The sequence below is a fragment of the Elgaria multicarinata genome, chromosome 4 (genome assembly GCF_023053635.1).
Source record: "Elgaria multicarinata webbii isolate HBS135686 ecotype San Diego chromosome 4, rElgMul1.1.pri, whole genome shotgun sequence".
In the NCBI taxonomy this organism is placed as follows: domain Eukaryota; kingdom Metazoa; phylum Chordata; class Lepidosauria; order Squamata; family Anguidae; genus Elgaria; species Elgaria multicarinata.
This window is the reverse complement of record NC_086174.1, coordinates 77,829,932-77,842,495: the sequence shown is the minus strand read 5'-3', so window position 1 is coordinate 77,842,495 and position 12,564 is coordinate 77,829,932. Positions and strand designations below refer to the sequence as shown.

The 12,564-nt window shown below is 42.1% G+C and overlaps 1 long non-coding RNA gene across 1 annotated transcript in view; it reads left to right on the top strand.

Moving 5' to 3' along the window:
- Positions 1-12,256, top strand: part of LOC134398403 (uncharacterized) — a 61,144-nt gene extending 48,888 nt beyond the window's left edge. The window contains exons 3-4 of the long non-coding RNA XR_010025413.1: positions 5,003-5,152; positions 12,044-12,256. This is a non-coding gene — a long non-coding RNA (uncharacterized LOC134398403). The remainder of the gene's footprint in view (positions 1-5,002; positions 5,153-12,043) is intronic.
- The last annotated feature ends 308 nt before the right edge of the window (positions 12,257-12,564 follow it).

Here is a 12,564-nt window from a genome sequence, read left to right as displayed (position 1 = left end):
ATCTGGCCAGCCAGTGTTGGGGGTCTGCCTTGTCTATGGTTTCAACCCAGTCATTGCTGGTCTTACCAACATGCCATAATATGAGTCTACAGTTTGACCATGAGTGTCAGAAAGCTTCAACTTAAGATTCAAACCTGCTTGAAAATTTGCTGGAAACAACTGTCTGATCCATTGATCATTCGACATAGCGCAGCTTCATAAAGTTTAAAAAGAATTCCATGTTGAGCAGATCCCTTGAGCATCCCTATCCTTTGTACAGTGGGAGTTGGATGAGGGCCATCATTGAACGTTCAACTAAGAATCTACTGAAGGAGTTCCAATTCTCCTGCAGCTTCTGTCTCCTTGGTGACACTCCTTGCAAGGCTAGGAATGTGCATTCCCTTAACAATGAATTCTATCTTGGTGAGCTGATGTAGTCTAGTGGCTAAGACATTGAGGCCACAGCTAGACCTAAGGTTTATCCTGGGATCATCCAGGGTTCACCCCTGCCTGAGCACTGGATCCCCTGTTTCTCACCTAGATGAATAGGTTTGACCCCTGGATGATCCGGGGATAAACCTTAGGTCTAGCTATGGCCTCTGTGAGCAATCCAATAGATATCTAGCTGAAAGGACGGAGGACTCTGATGTTGGAGCATTCTGACAATCCAGTGCCTTGCTGGCAAGAGCATTGCAGGGTGGAGGAATAGCAGAGGGTTCTGTAGCCTTTCCGTCCTCCCTTTAAGCAATTTTTGCTAGATGGGCCTATCTATGAGCCTGTCTAACTCACTCATCTTGCCATAAGCAGGGATGTGAATTAAAAAGCCTGTAAACTCAGCCTAATATATGCATTTTTTGCAAGCAATTTTCTTTAATAGAATACATTTTTGAACATTGTTTGCACTAACCTGTGTATTTTTGTGTGTGCTTTTCCCCAATATACATATTTTCATATGTCTTTTTATACTGGATAACTTCAATACAAAATTCGGGGAAGTGCAAATTTTGAAAAATAACCGAATTTCAGTTTGCATATAGTTACGAAGTGTGAAACTAGGTATAAGTGTGCATTAAAATGTGAGCCAAACAAATAACTCCTTCTCAGGAGGCAAAAGTAAGTAATAAGTAAATAAATAAATAAATAAATAAATAAATAAATAAATCTCACAAGGACCTCTCCCCATCCTTGTCAGTAAAAATACAACATAAAAAATTAAATAACAAGCAATTTAGTGTTCTTTCGATGTTTGATCACACTGTTGTGACCTTGAGATATGGAATTGGAGCCAACAGGTCCCAAGATATTTGTTTTATGCAAGGCTCTCAGCCAGACTGGAAGCTGGTAGTCCCTGTTCCAAAAAAAGAGAGAAAATGGAGCTAACTTACCCAAGAAAGCTAATCTTTGCACTAAGGGCTTCTTTCTACCTTTCTTTCTACCTTCACATCCAGCAGATAATGCTACAGTTGTTCCTAAGAAGTAGAGGTGTGCTGGACCCCCTAACCAGCATTGGTGGCTAATTCAGAGTTTCCCAAACCAAAGCAGAGTGGTTCAGACTGAATCAATCCTGATCCAGATCTGGACCTGAAGTGAAATTCAGACATCAGAAACAAGTTCAGATGTTGAGGTTGAGCAGCTGTTCAGTGAGCAGCTGAGCAGCTGTTCAGTGGGTGCCTGGGAAAGCCAGATGAGAGACTGACCAGGAGTCTGTCAGATCCCACCCCCTGCCCCTACCCACTGAGTTGCATGAGCAGCTGAGACTTAGGGGGATTCTACACGTTGTACTGAGGGCGCTTCCATGCGCCCCCAGTGCGGCCCCAAAGTGATCGTGTAACTTGCCTGGAGAAGAGACGAGGAAGAGATGTCCTTGCCGCCACCACCACCCACCTACCTCCTCACCAGACGGGTCGGAGAGCTCAGCGGAAGAAGGCGGGGTGGAGAGTGGAAGAAGCTCTCCACCCCACCTTCTTCCGCCGAGCTCTCCGACCCGGCCGGCGAGGAGGTAGGTGGGCAGCGGCGACGGCGACAAGGACGCCTCTTCCCCGTCTCTTCTCCAGGCAAGTTACACGATCGCTTTGGGGCCGCACTGGGGGCGCACGGAAGCGCCCTCAGTACGACGTGTGGAATCCCCCTGACTGGAACTGTCCACCAGTCCTCTATGAGAGCCATCATTTTTAAGGAAGATGGGGGCTCTGTATTTACATAGATCTAATGTTGTGCACAATGGCAGCTGCAAAGGGCCATTTCTAGAAATGGCAGCTTTCATGGAGGATGGGCAGCTGCTGGCCATAAGCAGACAGGTCCGGAAGACCCAGCCACGTGCATGACTCAGTGGGCAGAGAGTCTGTTCTAGACTGCTTCAGACCAATCAGGATGTGGATATGGACTGATGCAGTCTGAATCACCCCACTTCAGTTTGGGATTTGGATCTGGAACCGAAGCAGTGCACAGCCCCACTACGAAGGAAGAAGCTTATATGATCCTAACATACCTCCATGAGGGTAGGTATTATTCTCAGAATATTAAAGTGGAAGCAGTTAAGGCTGCTCTTACAAACTTAATAGCATGGATGAGCCTAGAGTCCTAGATCACTCAGTAATTTATTAATATATAATAGTTATCCCCATCATAAGGAAGGTCAACAGATGGGGACTGTACTACCATCAAATAAATGGGGGATCTTCACTTAATTATTTGCTATTGCTTACAAACATAGCATTCTTTAACTGAGGCAGACAGAAAAAAAATCAGGATATGATGTTTACCCTGGATGAACTCTGAGGTTTTATGAGCTGTGGATAGAGAAACTCTTAATACCGGTCCAGGCCATCTTTAGGTAGTCAAGAGTTGTTCTGAGTAAAACAGGTTCCAAGTGGTTAGTGGAGAGGATGCTGAGGTCTCAGCCTTGGTTACTTCAGGCATAAAAAAATACCCTGCCAAAAATCCAAAGCAGTCAAATGTAAACTATGCATGTTGTCGACATTTTTATTTATTCTTTAATTGATCTCTGTCTATGGGGAAAGAAATGTTATTTAGTGGCAGTAGTTTTCCAGTGCCCCAGCTGTTTGAGATCGTGGCTGTAATCCTGCTCACAGGTTACTTAAGGCTGTGATCCTATTTTCATTTACCTAGGAGGAAACTTCACTGACCACAGTAGGACTTACTTCCAAGTAAACATACATAGGATTGCACTGCATCTCTTATTGACATCACTGTGTGCATAACTGTAGCCTTTATTTCCCCCTTTTTCATCTCCCATATTTTTTTTTAACATCCTTCCTCTAAAGTTCATACAAGACCCAGTATTTTCCCTTGTGCACAGCAGTGCTGAGATTTCACATCTGGCAAGGTACTAGTGATGGAACCTTTGAAACTGTTTGTCTCAGAGATTTTTTATTTTATTTTAAAAATGCAGCTGTGATATAGTGTTTACAGTCTTATATTGCTCTTTTGAAACCTTAAAGCACACACGCACCAAACAACTGTTTAAAATCATACAATAGGTCATTATTTTAGTTAAGGTGAAATGTTCACATGACAAGGTTAGCGAACTTGATTTGGGTGCAGAGCACTCCTGGAAGTTGACAAACTACCTAATTCTTCCCCCCACCCTAACTTTGACTTCAACTATTGTGGCAGTTTAAAAAGAAAAGAATGAAAATAGGAACAAAACCAACCAACCAAATCTGGAATAGAGAGGGAAAAGACACCTGGAGTATTAAAGTGATTTAACCAGTTTGATTTATGTTAATGGTACAGGAGAGAATATTTTTTGGTCCTCAGAACATAACAGGCAATTGATGTGCCATATTGCTGTATGGTTTTAGCTATCAACATGTCAAAATTTAGTTTTGCTGTTAACATTTTACGATTTAGAAGGCTATAAGAATATGTGCGGGGTAGCAACAACTCAGCCATCATTCCCTTGGCTCTATTTACTGACCCCCCCTCTCCTCCCCCCTTTATAAAATAAATTGAAAAAAGAAAGTGAGCAGGAGCGAGGGGAGAGACAGGCACTCTTTCAGTCTTTCATTTTTGTTCAGTCTGGCAAGTTATAAGAATAAAGATCCAGATAAACCACTTTGAATTGCCTGTTTTTCAGGTTAAAGTGGAATCCGAATATATAGCTTATTGGCTTCACTGGTGACAGCTAAAGATAGCCTAAACAGCATGTGTGTGAGATGTAGTTTGACATCTGCTACTCAAAACTACCTGGATGTTTATTATGCTCTAGGAAAGATATTCTGTGTGTGTTAGTCATTTGTTAAGCAGGAATATATCTATATCTAGATAGATAGATAGATAGATAGATAGATAGATAGATAGATAGAACATAAAGGCACTACCATGAAGCCAGGCGAAGCAATGCTTCAGGAGGTAAATGCGACACAGCCTCCCATTTTCTTGCCTCCAACCTGTGTCTCCATGTGTGACTTTTATTTTTTTTATTTTTTTAAAGAGAGAGAGATGGAAGACTGTCATTTTGCCTTTTTGCCACAGGTCTGAAAATGCCTAAGGTATCAGCAGTGAAAAGAGTGATAACCAAAGAGATAAGCAATGGAAGAGTGAATCCATGCCTCAAGGCTGACATATTCCCATGCCCCCTTATAATATATGAAAACTTACACTACACTGTTTTAATCTTATGTAAACCACCCAGAGAGCTTCAGCTATGGGGCAGTATAGAAATGTAATAGATGGTGATGGTGATAAATGACAGCCAATCCTCCCTCCCTCCCTCTCTCAAAAGCTAGTAGCAGTGGCTCCACGTACAGCGTAAGTACGCACTGTCTAGAAATGTTCTCTGGCTGAACATTCATGATCCCATCTGCTTTGCAGGATCTCAGCCTACCACAAGTGGGTACCCTCCAGATGCATTGGTTTACAGCTCCCACCCACCCCCAGCCAGCAATGGTCACGCTAGACAGAGATGATGGGTTTGTGGTCCAATACACCTGGAGGGTACCGGTTGGGGAAGGCTGCCTAAATGTCTCTTTCCAGTAACCTGGCTTAATATTTCTTCCAGGTAACCTAGTAGAAAACATGCTTAAAGATGAAATTAGAACAAGAGTCGCTGATGAAGGATTGGCCTGACTTCTTCAAAAGCAAGTCCTCCCTTACCAACCTGCTGAAGTTCTTTAACAGCGTTACCAAGCTAGTGGACAGAGCTGATCTGGTAGATCTTGTATACTTGGTCTTCCGGCTGTTTTATTATACTGCAATTTCAATTGTTTAATTGTTTTTTATATGTCTTCCTAATAGGGGTGGGGGACCTCAGGCCCACGGGCCTAATCTGCTCCTCTGGGCTTTCCCAAATGGTCATGCCCCCTTCCTCTGGCCCCAGCCCTTTTCCTCCAACCACTGAACATTTGCTGGTTTCCCTGATATTGTGTAGTCACACACACACACACACACACACACACACACACACACACACACACACACATTCTAAAAGGATGAAATGCCTTTCCTAGGGCTTAGTTACTGGCAGTAAGAGCTTTAAGCTACAATATGCTGCTATTTCTGGCACCATCCATTTTGCCTTTGAGTCTGCCCCCTTCCCCTTCAAGCCCCACTCTCCACTGGAATTCAACCTCCGATAGCTTTTCTGCATTTAAATTCAACTCTCAGGCTGAAAGAGCTTCCCCAGCCCTGCTTTATAAGCTACCTTGAGTTTTGGAAAGGTGGTGTTAAAAAACAAAGTTCTAAAATAAATAAACAAACACACTATTAATCTTTAGTATTTATTAGTGCTGTGCCAAAAACTTTGATCATTCTATTTTTGGCATTTTGTGGGGGTGGGGGAAAATGAAAACTGGGGAAATGAAAGAGGCTGGGAGAGGTGAGAATTTCAGAGAATTTCTCTCCTTGGAGAGGGGGACAGGGTTTCCACATATCTTTTAAAGTGCAGGAAGGTTTGAGGGGTCTTCTTTCTATTTTTTTTTTTAAAAAATAATAACCCTGGCACTTTCAGGAGCCTAGGAATTCTTCCTGAATGCCTATTGGAGAAGGTGAGGTCACATGGTCTCCAACAGCCATTCATAAAAAACTGTTGGGCTCCTCCAAGTGCTGGAGGTATTGTTTTTTTTAAAAAAAGAAACACAACAACAACCAAACAAAGAAAATAGAAAGAAGACCCCTAAACAACTGGTGACACTTTTAAAAGCTATGTGGAAATGCTGTCTCTCAACCCAAGGAGAAAGTCCTCTGAAATTCTCCTCATCCCTTTGAAAGAGGCAGAAAAAGCAATGCCTCTTTCTCAGGAAGAGAAAATAAATCCTGAAAATAGGGGACAGCGCTAGTATTTAGGCACTGAAGGTTAACTTATCTGAGATTTCCACTTTATTCCAAGACTAACATTTTGCTTGCCTCCAGCTTTATTTGTCCCTAAGCAAAAGAGCACCAAAAAACCCAACCTCAAAATAATGCATATGAGTTCATAATAGGGAAATATGTTATTTGTATTCTTTATGGAAATTAGACTGTGTTTTCACTTTATGCATCAAGTTTACCTCCCTCCTCCCACCATAACCCCGAGGGAGGGATAGAGCTGAGTTCTTCATTTGTAAGCCAAAAGCCTGACAGCCCCAGATGTGAGCTGAACCAGCTTTAGGTGTGAAAGCTGTTTTTGAAAGCCAGCATCTAGGCAATTAAGATGATTCTCCTCATTGTAAGCTGCTATTTAGCCAGGCTGTCAGGACTGTATGTGGTGTTCCAAGCACTGCAAGGATGAATGTGATAGACAGGACACCTGGAGCCTTTCCCAAGAGGGGGGTGGGCAGCACAAGGACAAATAAAGTAAAGGCAATGGGCACCTACTATAAAATTGCTGAGCAGCAAGAAAAGAACTAATGAGGAAATTCCTAATGAGGAAATAAATACCAGGTAGCTGGATATCAGTGTGAGTGCTGTTCACTGCCTTAAAACCCCCGTACACACTCTGAAGATGTGTGAAAGCCAGAAAGCTGTTTACTCCAGAATACACTATTAATTCAGAGCAGCCTCATTCTTGCATAATGTTGTTTTTAAAAATTATGCCTTTTTGATCCAACCAGAGAAAATACATTTGGTGTGAGTGAAGCAAATAGATTTGATACAAGGTAACGAGCAGTGTAGTGAAGGCAGGGCTGGTGGAGTCGAAGAACCGTGACTTTTTGATTAGCAGGGATAACGATGTCATCTGCCACCTCCTTCAGACTTCCCAGTTCTGAGTTTAGCTGCAAGACTGTCAATAACTGGAAGGCGTGGTGGTGGATGGATTTTCCCAGCAACCATATCTTGTTGTGAGCTATTCCTGCTTTTAACTGAAGTTTTGGGGCAGCTTGGTCTTGAATGGTCAATTAAGACCCATTAGCTTTAGAAAAGGCCTCCTCCAGGTGGAGGTGAACATTGCTAGAACTGGTTTCCGAAACAAACCATCACAGCTGCCTGAATGTTTGGTCATTCTTTGGTGGGGTGGCTATGGAGACTGTCGTGATAATCACCAGCACTTCAAAACATACAACTACACATCGCTGAAGGTAATTTATCGAAATGTCTGAGGGCATCTAAACTGTGTGATTCACTGGTGATCAACTACTTTTGATAACAGGCACAATATTTTGAAGAGAACAGGACTGAAAGACCACCGACATTGGCTTGGTCTAGAGAGTCATTCCCATGAGAATGAGACAGAGGATGCTTCCACATGTAGCATTTTATTGTATAATTACCCAGCCTCATTCAGGGAATTTTATGGGGCATCCAGACACTGTTGTCTTCCATTTGTAAACCTCCCATGTTTTACCACTGCTTCTTCCATCTTTTTCTTCTTACCAAAGAAAATCTTCTAAGAAGGGGAAGGCTAAATAGGTGCACAATATCTTTTAATTAGTGGTGCTAGAAGCCAATTGTCTGGAGGCACTCAGAGGCAAAGGGCTTTTCCCAAATGTAAACAGTGACTGAAGTTTTGGCACAATTCTTCCTTTACTAGTGTAAAGCCCATGTTGCAATGGGCGCTAGCAGTCTGACAGTGAAACACACTGCAAATTACAAGTCTGGGTAGCACTGGATGATAAGAAAATCCCACACATTGGGCCACCTGAGAGGAGTTGGACTTTTTAAGTCAGATGATGACTCCATGGAAGAAGAAGTGGCTCAGTTTAGCCTGGGCAGTTCTGCACCTGCTCCATGTGCCTTCGGAGGCCAAGCTGGAGCAGAAACAGAAAGTGGTGCCTTTATGTGGGCTGCTGCTTTCGAGCCTGTGCACTTGCCTTCAGCCAGTTGTTGTTTCAAGCTGGTTGAAAAGAAAGCACCATTGCAAATACAGACACTTGGGGAAGGGAATTGGTGAAGCAATAACCATGGGGTGCTAATGGGGTACCCAAGATCTAAACCTTAAAAGGAAAGAGGGTAAAGGTGACTTTTTTGGGGAGCAGAAAAAGACAGTTGTATGTGGGTGCCCGGGTGCCCTCTGAGAGACAGGGGGAAAGAGGAGGCCCCTTTTGTGGGAGGTTATCTAAAGATAGTAGGATGAGATCAGGGGCATTGTGAGGAGATTTGCTATACGTTCCAATGGACATTATTGCTTTTTCTGTGCTAGGGGGTGCTGATGGTGTTCTTTGAGGGGGGCAGAGGAAGGCCTGGAGAGTTTCTATGACAACCACAGGGGCTTTTTTCTCAACTCCAGGAGACCACATTTGGCCTTATCAGAGAAAGGTGACAGCCCTGCTGAGTAATTCACCAAAATTTTCTCTCCCCTTTCTCCTCCTCCTCCTCCCCCATTTTATATCAATAAAGTTTTCTCTCATTAACTTCCAGTCACGGGAAGTCTTTCTGTGCATGTGTCTTTTCCAGAGTGCTTGAGGGGAGGATGGATACATGTGGTGATGGGTGCCATCTTTGTCTCTGGCAGACAGGCTATTCTTTTACCCATATCTGCAATGCTCAAACTTTAGTTCATTAAAAAAAGGGGGGGGGAAGAAAAGAAAAATCATTTTGGTAGTAATATGCATTACACTAACATGTTCTTATATTCTTAGATGCCCTTCAGCTACTCACATAAGGTTGTATTATCCCAGCCAGTATTCTGTTTATCTTGGGAGAGAGTGGGGGGATTTTGTCAAGCATACTAATCTACAATGTACTTGTGTTGAGGGTAACTTCTGCCTTATTCTGAAGCCATCTGTAAGGAGGTTGGTTAGAGCTAAAGCTGGAGGACTAGTGAATGAATAATGAACCTGTGAGTGCTGGGCTGATTGGTGTTCATCTGTAGGCTGGATTCGGCCAAAGAACTATTAGTTGTCTACTACATTGACATTAGATAACTCAGATATTCAATTTGTATTACAGGACATTTCAGATGGCAACATGCAGATAACAAAATTTCAGTGAATATCTAAAACATGGAGACTGTTGACAAAAGATCAGGTTGAAAATTCAGAAACAGAGCAGTGAATGTCAACAATGGCTGAATGGCCGTTGTCAACATTATCTAGTCCAACAAGATCATGGCTTCCACCAAGGAAGAGAAAACACATGTTCCACCTTGGGTGGCAAAAGCTGGGAGGGATTTGGATGAGGCAATAGATCTGTTTTGTCATGCCATCCCCTGGTTCCATTTAGGATTGCTCTGCCTGTCTTAAACTTACCAACTGTCAGGTCAATTATTACAAAAAAATAAAAATAAAAAATTAGAGAAGTTATTTATCCATTGACAAACTAGATTGTGCTTGGTCAAGGAAATGTTTAGTATTGGCAACCTGCTACCTCCTGATATCATCATAGCAAACTGAGAGAAGGTCAAAAGAAGAAGGAAGAAAAGAGTTTTTTTAAAAAATAATAATACAAGTGTTCCTTTTGTTTCTTTTTGAAGTGAGGGATTAATGCAATCATGCTATTAATTGAACATTATCCTTATAAATCATAGGAATGTATTAAGTATTTTAAGAATGAATCTTCTGATTACTTTTTTCATTGTGTAGAGCATTCCTTAGGAAAAAGATACATCCTCTTAAAAGAGTCAAAGAATATGCTATTTATAAATCTGATATTGCCATTCTCACCCTCATACCCTGGGATATTAAAGGAATGATGTCATTTTTTTCTGTTGAGTACCATGTGTCATGCTAACACTAATTAAGAAATTGTTGTAATTTAGAAATTATACTTTTATTATTTTATTTACTGCTACCATAAATAGTATGAAACCACTTTGGGGACTTTGATCATTGTGAATAAGTGAAAATGTCAGCACTCCTTTACCATAGTTAGTTGTGCTGTGATCAGAACGATTGCTTAATGAATCTGGTAACTATTAAGGGCTATACACACTACATATAAACTGCAATGACGGTTTCTTGCAGTTAAAAGCAATGTAGAGATTGGACAGAGGGATTTGGATTGAAGTAGTGGCAGGGATCCTGACCTCTCCAATGCTGCTTTTCTGTTGTAAGCTCCCTCATACACTTCCCCCTGTCCTGAGCACACACCTGGAGTGAAGAGTTCAATAAAAGCTGTTAACCTAGCAAAAGGGTCTTGGAGGACATATAAATGTGCTGTCCCTGATTCACCAGTTGTAGCTGGGTCTGCTTCTTTACTGGCTAAAGCTGGTCTTCCTCCTTGAGAGCAGTTCCTGAGTAAGCTAAGGGTGAAAGGGTCTTCTGGTGGCCAAGCTGATGCTCTGAAGATAACTCTGAGCATCCTACCTAGTCCGTCACTGCCGAAAAGCTGTGGAAGAATGGAGGAGGGTTAAGAACCACTGCAGAGCTTGTGATGGGTCTAAGGGGTTCTTTGTGACCTCAGGCAAGGCATCCCAGCAATGGGGGAGTTGAGTTTCCTGAGGAATCCAAATCTTCCTCCTTCTCCAAAGAGATCTCTTCTGGGCTTGGATCAGCTGTGAGCCTGACCCCACCCCGCTCCTTGCATGTTCAGCTGTGAGCATGACACCCCCATTGGTGCGCACTGAGTCAGGCAAGTGCGGCAGTCTCTGTTGGTCTGATGAGCCACAAAACAGCATCTCGGCCTTTTCCATAAATAGCCGTTTTATGCAAATAGTGGCCATAAAGAGGCCTATTTATGCAAAATCACAGGTGTAAATGGTCTATGTAGATGGACTAAATGGGTGTGGTGTGGGTGGGGCACATGACACTGAGAGGCCAGCCAACATGGTCCCAGTCCGTGGCTGAGCAAAACATCTGAAGGGGACTAATGGGAAGACTATGAGTTTCACAGTGCTCTATAGCCATTCAGATTTGGTTGTGTGAGGAGGACATCACTGAGGACAAGTGAAGGAAAGTGGGAGTAAGAACAAATGAGCATAAGAAAAATATATAAAAGCATTTTATTTTATTTTATTTTTACAGAAATTGCTAAAATGGTGAGGCATTTTTCAGGACAGCTAGAAATGTTCACAAAAATATATATGAATAAGCTCACCTCTGCTTTCCATGACTTGTTAGGAACCTTTTAAAACTGATGCATTTCAGTGACCTTTAAAAGTGCCATTTGAAAACACTCTTGCCAATGCTTCTGAAATTGTTTTTATATGTTGTATACAATATACCCATCACAGCCTCTGTGCTAAGCACAAAGCTAGAGGTATTAAAACAGAATGGATGGCTAGCCCCAACACTACTTTTTTTGACTCCCCTTGGTGTCTCTATGAATGGAAGTCTTGCCACAAAAATGATTTTTTGTTCTCCTTGGGTGCCTTTTTAGCCAGTCTACTGGATTCTTCTCCAAGACAAGACCCTCGTCAATGAAGAAAGATAGAAGATACCATTGTATCTTCTGTAGTAATTGAACATCATCTTCATTTATATATATAAAAAACCCTTTGTCTACTTACATGTTAATTTTTGATGTCTAAGAGGTAGCAGTGCTATGGATCCCATTTTGTGTGTGGGGGGGGATACACTTTGCTAAGGGTGTACATGCCTCTTTTTGCTTGTTGTCAACGTGTTAAACTAAATAATTAAATCAAACCCAACTGTGATATTGAAAATGGAGAGATTTTTTTTATCTACTGGCTTTGGGGTGTGTGTGGATTTTTTCTTAAATACATCAAGTAAATGCCAGTCTTTAATAGACATCTCCACAACTGTGACCACCCTCTGGTGAAGACAAACACCAATCAACATCCATAAACTGAGGATTTTCATGTGCTGAATACCACCCCTTCCCATTTTTATAGTACCAGCCAGGCAACAAACCTGCTCCAGATGGGCTACCACATGTGATATTTTCCACTGGATTCTCTGAAGCAAGCATATTTTGTTTTAAAATAAATGGCAATTGAAGTGATGGTTGAAAAACATTTAATATGTATCATGCAGAATATGAATCAAGTGTTGCACAATGTGTGCGGACAGCTCTATGAGACAGGATAATAGCTATCCTAGAAGACTGTCTCTTCTTCAGCTGAAATGAGAATGCCTTACAGCTAAAACACCGGTGGGTAGAAGGCAGATTGGGATCTACTTGTAGACATTGGAGTGCTTTGTAGTGGCTCAGCATGGGTTTCTAACTCCCAATACTTTAACAAAAGCGAGTAAAATGTCAAGTTTCTGTTTTCAACATGTCTGGCTTTGTGCTAATCACTCATCTCTC